The sequence below is a fragment of the Oryzias latipes genome, chromosome 18 (genome assembly GCF_053564925.1).
Source record: "Oryzias latipes strain Hd-rR chromosome 18, Olatipes_Hd-rR_3.1".
Lineage (NCBI taxonomy): Eukaryota > Metazoa > Chordata > Actinopteri > Beloniformes > Adrianichthyidae > Oryzias > Oryzias latipes.
This window is the reverse complement of record NC_136254.1, coordinates 17,369,199-17,378,144: the sequence shown is the minus strand read 5'-3', so window position 1 is coordinate 17,378,144 and position 8,946 is coordinate 17,369,199. Positions and strand designations below refer to the sequence as shown.

The 8,946-nt window shown below is 55.4% G+C and overlaps 1 pseudogene; it reads left to right on the top strand.

Moving 5' to 3' along the window:
• Positions 1-7,249: 7,249 nt before the first annotated feature.
• On the top strand, positions 7,250-8,430 carry LOC111946329 (serine/threonine-protein kinase pim-2-like; annotated as a pseudogene).
• The last annotated feature ends 516 nt before the right edge of the window (positions 8,431-8,946 follow it).

The window sequence follows — 8,946 nt, the reverse complement described above, 5'->3', positions numbered from 1 at the left end:
GCTCCGTCACCCTTTCTCTCGAAGCGGTCTACGACATGCTGGCCCTGTACGCGCCTGAGGCGCACCGGGGCTTCTGGGACCAGCTGGGCAAAGCGATGATGGACGCCTACTACAACAAAACGGTCGAAAAGACCAACGCGTTCGGGACCGCGCAGGCCGACGGGGACGAGGAGAGGGATCGGCACGTGAGACTGGTGTTTTCCCTGGACTTCGGCGACGACCCGGTTCGCTCTCTGATACTCGAGGCGACGGCTGGAGTGGATCCTCTGAACGAACTCTCGTTCAACAAATGCGCCATCGGGGGACAGCTGTTTCGCTGCACTGCGCCCTTGTACTACGGAGGGCTGGTGGCGAGAGCCTTCAGGCTCAAGGGGTGCGACCTGTCGCCGGGATCTCTGGACCCGCTGCACGAGAGGGAGTCCGAGAGAGGCCCGGCGGACACCTTTCACGGGCCTCGCTTGAGCGTCTACTCGCCGGAGTACTCGGGCCTGCCGGTGAAAAACGTGAGCTCCTTCTGTGCCACGCGAACCGTGTACCACCAGGAGCGAATTCTGCTGAGGGTGGAAGACGGCGCCCGCAGGCCCGTCGTCGAGCTGGAACCGGATTGGGAGTGGTTGGAAGCCTGCGAGGTGTTCAACAGACTGCACGGTCGTGACGTGTTTACCGTCGAAAGCCTGAAACGGGACTACGCCGTGGCCATGACTGCGGTCAAGGGGGAGGACGCGTCCAGGGCGCCTTTGAGATCGCAGAGGTTGGCCAGAGCGTTGAGCATCTTGCGCGAGGCCGACGGCCGGGCCGCTCTGGAGATGAGAACGTGGACTTCGACCCAGTCTCGCGCAGGTGAAACTCTGCACGAAGTGAGGACTTCTGAACTGGGAGGGATGGGCCGCTCGTGCAAACGGCTGACCTCCGGGTCAGTCTGCACTGAGAACCTTGACAAGCGACGAAGGCGTTGACTAAGGACATCTGAGCGGTTCGCTTGACAAATCTTTTGTATATGAGAGCGTCCCCAAGTCATGTTGTAATAAAAAAATCATTCCCCAAAACCAATTCTGGGTGTCTTTGTGGCTTTTTCATTCGTTTTGTTATTGTTTTATTCAGCAACCAAGTACCAAACAGTGGCTCCGCGCGCTGTCTCACTGTCCCTGAGACCCCGAACAGAATCAGAATCAGAACCAGACAGTGGCTCTGCGCGCTCCCTCGGGGGTCCGAGCGACTGCTCTGATGACTGTGGCTCCACACGCTGTCTCGCGGGGTCTGTGTGACCCCGAACAGAATCGGAACCAGAAAGTGGCTCCGCGCGCTGTCTCGCGGGGTCTGTGAGACCCCGAACAGGATTGGAACCAGACAGTGGCTCCGCGCCCTGTCTCGCAGGGTCCGTGAGACCCCCAACCAAGCTGGAACCAGACAGTGTCTCTGCGTGCTAACTCTGGGTGTCCGTGAGACTCCGAACAGAATTGGAACCAGACAGCGGCTCCGCGCGCTGTCTCCCGGGGTCTGTGAGACTCCCAAACGAATTGTAACCAGACAGTGGCTCCGCGCGCTCTCTCCGGGGGTCCGAGTGACCCCAATGATGACTGGAACCAAACAGTGGCTCCGCGAGCTGTCTCGTGGGGTCCATGAGACCCCCAACCGTATTGGAACCAGACAGTGGCTCCGCGCGCTTTCTCGGGGGTCCAAGCGACCGCTGTGATAACATGTACCAAACAGTGGCTTTGTGTGCTGTCTGGCGGGATCCGTGAGACCCCCAAGAAAGTTGGAAGCAGACAGTGTCTCCGCGCGCTGTCTCGCGGGGTCCGTGAGACCCCAAACTGAATTGGAACCAGACAGTGGCTCCGCGCGCTGTCTCGCAGGGAGACCGAGCGACCCCGATGATAACTTGAACCAAACAGTCTCTCCGCGCGCTGTGAGGGAGTCAAACGGACGAAACGTAAAACGGGGGAAGTGCGTGGCACAGAGGAGAGAGAAGAGAAAGTGGGGAGGGATGGATGGCCCGGGTCAGGGGGCCTGTCTTCACGCGCAAGGTGGCCCGCGGGCTCTGGGCATTTGCTGAATTCGTGCTTTTGTGCGGGGTCAATTTCTTCGTGACCCTGTACATGCACCCCACGGACCGCGAGCGTGCAGTCGCGTTGATCAGGAAAAGGGAGGAGGCTGAGGTGGACACCGCCATCAACACCATGGCCAGGCCCTTCACAGGCCTGGACGCCAACATAGACAAAGGGATCTTCGGCTCCGAGTCTTGCGACAGGGCCGTGTCCGCCGAATACGTGAACGAGCTGCGCTCGGCCGAGACCCAGAGGGGCCAGCTCCGCTACATGCTGATGGCGCTCAGGGGCCGGATAGACGCCGTCAGGCTGGTCGGCGTGGTGGACACTCTTTCCGACAGCGTGGGGCTTCAACTCAACGCTTCGGCCAAGATAAACAGGACGGTGCTCGCCTTGAATGTCCACAGGGACCTAGACGACATGAGGGAAGCAGTGTCTAAAATGACGGTGGAAGACGCCAGCGGGGCATACGAAGACGGCCAGCTCACTCAGAGGCACCCTCACGAGCTCGTGTGACAGCTGTAAACCGGGGTTCCGCCGCTTTGGTTTTGCGATGGGGAACATGCGCAATTTCATCACGGTCCGTGTTTTTTTTTTTCGGCCTTCGTGTAACGTCTGTGTCTTTTTTTTTTAAATTGTCTTGTTTTGTTTTCAAATGCGACAGCGGTTAACCGTCTTCGTGTGAGAACACAAGAAGCGTACTTTGTTCAAAATGATTTTATTCAAAATATAAAAGGAAAACACATCAAACATTTCAAGAGGGTACACTTTCTTTAGATGTAGGCTAAAAAAAAAAAAAACAACAACAAGCATGAGGTAGAAAGACAATTGAGCAAGCATTCGTCGTTTCTGCGACTACAATGCGTCCGTCGAAACAAGACTTTCGAATAACTGCGAAGTAAGCGGGGAAACATTTCTATCGCATTTCGTATGCAGCCTTTCTGATGAAAGAAAGAACACACACACACACACACACACACACACAAACACAAGCACTGATGAGCGATGATAAAATAATGTAAGACCAGGCTCACAAATGTTCAGGTGTAGTCATTTTTTTACTTTCCGTAAAAGGTGCAAATGGGCGGGGTGTCCGTGTTTTCATTCTCCAAGTAACGGTGGTAGTTGCTGAACTCCTCCGACACGTTCATGTAAAGGGTCTGGGGTTCGCAGCGAAACACCGGCATGTAGTCAAACAGCGCGGCCGCGGCCGCGTCTTTGACCAGCACCTCATCCGGATGCAAGCCGACGCTTCGCTTCCTGAGGTGTGAGCCGTCGGGCTCAGTTTTCTCCATCCCGCTTCGGGCTGCGAGCCCAGCGATAACGTGGACGATGGTGGGTCCGTCGAGCGGCTTGCAGTCCAAGACCATGTGGATGTCCCTTTCGACGCCCTCGCCCCCTTCCCTCGAGCGGTACTGCACGGCGAACCACGTGCGCAGGTGGAACATCATCCTCTTGAATGCGGTGCCGGACACCATCTCCCTCACACGACTGTCGTTCAAGGGGATCACCAGTTTGGTCCCATCGAACCAATCCGAACAGCCGACTCCGTCGTTCTTTGTCGTGGTGTGGCGGCACCAAGCGGCCAAGACGATCTGTTTCTCGAACACGAAACAGCACCAGTGAAAGGAATACCCGCCCATGTCCACGTCGAACAGCCGCGGCAGAAGCACGTCGGGCCCGACGGCCTTCTGGGTGCTCGCGGGGCACCATTTCCCCACCAGCACGTGGTCCCAAAACCCCGGGACGTGAGGCATGCAAACGTATCTGTACGCGTCGGTCTCAGGCAACACCTGGTCTTCCCAGTAGGCGAAAGACATGTCGTTTGCCGGGTTCCGTATCAGAGCCTGGAACGCTGCGCGGGGAAAGAACGAGAGAAAAAAAAAACAAGAGAGAGATAGATAGAGAGAGAGACAAGTCATACTCCCGAAACCAGGCAAGCTTGAGGCGTGAGAGGGAGTGCGACTAACCTCGCTTAAGTTCCTCGTGACTGGGCGGCCCTTCGGCCAACATTCTTTCCATGCATTTTTCGGTTTCACTCCTCTGCTGCACAAAGCGGTCGCGGCCCTCTCGTTCGAGATCCCAGACTCCTACGCCCTCCATCTCCGGCAGGTCGGCAAGCGCGTTCGCCGTGGCATTCACGGTTTCGTGCTCGGAGGCGACCCTGTGCTCTCTGCACCCTCCCTGCGCCCTGAAGCACAGCGTGCAGAGGACGCATCCGCAGAGGCACTGCACGGGCCGATTGAGTCCAAGGAAGTACTTGTGGCACACCGGCGCACGGTTGAAAATCCGTCTGCAGGACGGGCAAGTGATGAGATCTTCGAGCTTGGACAGGGAGATGCCGGGGATGCCGTCCCAAAGGCGCGGCCCCGCACTGCCCTCTGCGCTTCTGTGCGCAAGTTCCTCCTCTGCGGGCGTCCCGGGCTTCCTTCGGTTGGACTCTGCAAAGAGGCTGGCTCGCTCTCCCCAGACCCCCAAAGACTCGTTCCACAGCGTGGTGCCAGGCTCGTCTTTGTGCGGCTCTGCGTCAGGCTGCGATCTCTGGCGTCCGGCACCTCCATTGTCGAGATCGTCGTTGCCCGTCTCGGGTGGCGGGCGTAGAGAACTGTGAAACTCGAGCGGCTCTGTGCGAGACGTAGCGACCCAAGGAGGAACCTGATAACCGTTTGGGGGCAGCGACGCACACGGCTCGATGCAATCGGGGTACGTGATCAAGTTGATGTCGTCGTACGCTTTCGCGAGGCCGCTCTCGCACAGAGCAGCGCCGTCTTCTTCCTCCAGCGCCCACATGCACGCGTTGTACTCCTCGTCTTCAGCTGAGGGCAAATAACACCCGGAGGGGTTCCTGTAACGTACCCACAGTAAAACAAAAGACAACTTGTCAATATCACCTTCAAACCAGGCGTCCCAGGATTGACGGGATACCTACGGTTGGCCGCTGATGCTCCAGATGGCAGTGTGCAGCTCTTCGTCCATTCGCGTTGCGACCTCGACGCCTTTCTCGGACGCTGGGACTCCGATCTGCCCCGGGCGTAGCGAGTGTTCGCTATCTGCGCCTCGGCCTTGCCCCGCCGCGTCCACCGGGCTAGGCAGAGGCGGCAGAGTTGGCTTGATGCGGCACGCTTTCCCCCGGGTTACGAGGCAGACGCGAGCCTCAGCGACATTCGCGCCAAAGTGGGATAGTTCTTTACCGCCGGGCGCCTCTGGCTCGGTCCTCCTTTTCAAGGGCCGAACCACGGATTTAGTCCTGCGAGGGCTGAGATTCGGGTCCCGCTTGCGCTTAATCCTCTCACTCCGGTGATATCTGCCGCCTCCGTTTCGCATGCAACCGCCGGCAGGGTTTGCCTTTCTTCGACGATGCGCGTGCTCAGGGTCGAGCTCCCTCCCAACCTGCCACTTATCTGTCGGGTAAAGGGGAGGCTCGCGGTCGAGACGGTCGCGTCCCAGGGCGGGCTCGCGTCTGCTTCCTCGGGAACGATCACAAATTCTGTCCCTCTGGTCGCGGCGGGAGGTCTTGCCCTCTGCCCACTCGGGCGTCCGGTCGAAGCGCTTTCCATCTCTCCATCTCTTCTCCGTTGCGTGCCTTCTCCTTTGCTGCAGGTTGCGCAGGGGAGAAGGCGTGGTGTATCTGCGTTGCCCCCCGCAGATCTTTCTTTGTTCGGGGTGGGCCTGCCTCTGCATCTTTTCGTTCTCGCTTCCAACCAAAATCGTCGCTCTGCGGGATTCGTTAGAACAGAGAGGGGTCGAATCTCTCTAGTGTTTCTGTACGAACGAACGCTGGTGTCTGAGGTCAGTCCTCTGTGAGCAAACTTGGCAGCACTTATGTAGCCCCTCCTCGACTCTCTGGGTCGGACGAGTCAGACCGATGTTTGCAGCGTCTGACCGACACGAACAGCGTAATCCGACCAGGCTTCAAAAACGGCCGAGTCCAGTTCAAAGAGTGCGACCGACGCTCGCGGAGTCTGACTTCGACTCTTGGTCACTGTCCTGCCTCCTTGGCTTTCCAGCGAAGCTCAAATAGTCAGACCGGCATCTCGCAGGCCAAGCGTCCTCCGTGGCATCGATCCGCTGTTCATCGGAGCAACACAGAAATTCGGAACACAAAAAGTTCTGGGCTAAGAAAAGAACACTGGTAGGCTTAGGAGAGGGTAAAGAATGTTTGGGAGCAAAAGGAAAAGGGTGAAAGGAGTAAAACAAAAAGGTGGAGGCTTGGGAGGAACAATGGAAGCCCATGTTGTATGAAGGGGGGGGAAGGGAGTAGAGGTGTTGGTGTGCATAAAATTAATTCTGATCAGCACAACTGTTTGTGCACGCAGAGCTCTGGAGCAGTGACGCTTGTTCACCCCAACAAAGGCAGCTTTAGACTCTTGTCGATTCCAGGTACGGTAAGCTGTGCTCGAAAAGCGCAACTGTTTCGAAAAAGAAGAAAAAAAAAATGCTAACCCGTTGAACAATTAGGATTTAACACATGAACTCGCTTACGTGAAAAAAAAAAAAATCTCTCTCTCTGGTCCTGAGCTCTAAGCTCTGCGATCCAGGTTCAGCAGCATGAAGCCTCGTGAGATTCAGCAAAGTGGAAAGTCCTTTCGCATTTGGAAGTTGTCGTACGCAGAGGACGGCCCGTTGGGAGAAATCTTCCGCGCTGCACTGAGTCTTGGCCTCTGTGGTTGGACCTCGCTGTCCCCTTTCCTTCTCCCAGTCAGCCTCCTCCTCCTCCTTCATAAAGAAAGCCCACCTTCTATCTCTTCCTCTTTCTCTTCCAGTGCCTTCCTTCTCCCTCTCTGTCTGACTCTGCCTCGCAGAAGTCTGACGGGAGTGCGGTGGACCAGAAACCGGAAGCCGGAAACGGAAACTAGACCAGAAGATTCGGATCACAGGCCCCTTCAAGACTTGTTCCGTGCAAACCAAGAGAGGTCAAAGTAACCTTACACAGGTTTAACAAACACTCGAGGGAAGTTGCTCCATAAAGAGCTCGACAGTGAAGGTTCGAGAGAAGTAAAAAGAAAAATCGATCCTTCTGCCATGGACGCCATCCTGGAAAAGTACTGGATGTCCAGCCATTGCCTGGGCAAGGGGGCTTCGGCAAAGTGTTTCTGTGAAAGAGGCGGTGCGACGGGATTTCCGTGGCCCTGAAGTTTGTCCCGCTCTTGCGTACGAGATGCTGTGAAGTTGACGGGACCAGTAAGCCGCTCGAAGCGGTCGCCTTGGAAATGGTCTCCAAAGACCCTCCGTTTCCGGGGATCATCCGCATGCTGGACTTTTACAAGACCCGGGGAGCTTGGGTGATAATCACGGAAAAGCCAGAAAACACGCAAGATCTGTTCGACTACATCACAACCTGTAAGCTTCTGCGTGAGGACACTGCCAGAGAATTTTTAGGTCAGGTCATCCAGGCCCTGCTCCACTGTCACAGCCGCGGTGTCGTGCACATGGACGTAAAAGACGAAAACCTGCTGCTGGACCTGTCTACGCGCAAGCTGCTACTCATCGACTTTGGCTCTGCCGTTTTTCTCAAACCCGACAAAGAGTACGACACCTTCGACGGGACTGCGACGTACGCGCCCCCCGAACGACTCACCCGAGGATGCTACAAAGCTCTTCCGTCTGAGGTTTGGTCGTTGAGGATTCTTTTGTACGACATGGTGCACGGGGACATAGGACTGCGTGGCCCTGATAAAATGGTGTTTGAGCAGCACGCCCGAAGAGAGACCGACGCTGAAAGACATACTGGCCCACACTTGGATGCTGAAGCGAGGCTCGGAGGTGCACGAGGGCGACGCCTCGGCCGGAGCCCCGACACCCACGCGAGGGGATCTCCAGCGATCGGAGCCCGGCTCGGCTCTGGCGGCCCGAGCCCACGATGTCGAAGTGAACGAAACGCAGCTTCGTCCCGCGACGCTCTGCTCCGAGGGCTTCGAATCAATCTGGAGGAGATTGCCGTCCTTCGACCGACTTCCCAGTCGTCAGCGGAGTATCGCCGCAGAGACAAGACGTTCTGCGGCTCGTTGCCGTTCAGATGTCTCGCAGAGCGGAGCGCATTGTCCGGGTCAAGGAGAGCTCCCAAAAACGGAGTAGGATGTAGGATGTTTGACAAGATGGCTCGTGTTGTATAGATGGCAGTGCCATGATAATTCGGTAGAGCTCGTTCCCTGATGACTACTGTACAGTTTTCTTGCCTTGTTCAAATAAAAGTTAAGCAGGAACCTCAACATTGCATATTTGCTTTCATTTTTGCTCATGTGTTTTGTGACAACATGACTATTTGAAGAGACAGTTTTCTAATTAGTGGATACATCACACGACAATCTCGTTTTTTTTAAAGATTGAAATGCAAAAGAAAAATACATTGGTGTGTATAATTTTTAATCATATAACGTTCAGCATATACACAGGTTATACAAAGTGATTACCGTATACAAAGGTTACATGTTCTCGAATACTTGACACAGCTATGAGAATATAGTTAGTTAGTGAACATGTTACGTAAAGTTACTGTCTTGTACAAGATACGGTACACATTGAGACGAGTAATAGCAGCCCGGCCACGCATGGTCCATTTCGTCAAAGCGGACGGAAATGGCAGCCAGAGCGTTCCGCTGCAAGGTTACTTTAATGACCCGGTCCTCCCGCTCACCGCAGCACCAGCAGAGTGGGGTGAGAAACGAAACGGTCCGAAGAACCCTCATGCTTCCCTACTCGAAAATGAAAAGAAAAAAAAAAGAAACAGTGTGTTGGAAAAGTCAGCAGAAGTCAGTGACTTTAAATACCCTAAGTGAAATGAGATTTTTTTTTGAAAAAAAAACAAAGGAAAAAGAAAGAAAAAAAAATTGTTGTTGCGTTAGTTACAAGGGGGCTTACAAAGAGGCTCCGACCAAAGTTTAGGGACACTGACCTGAGCTCT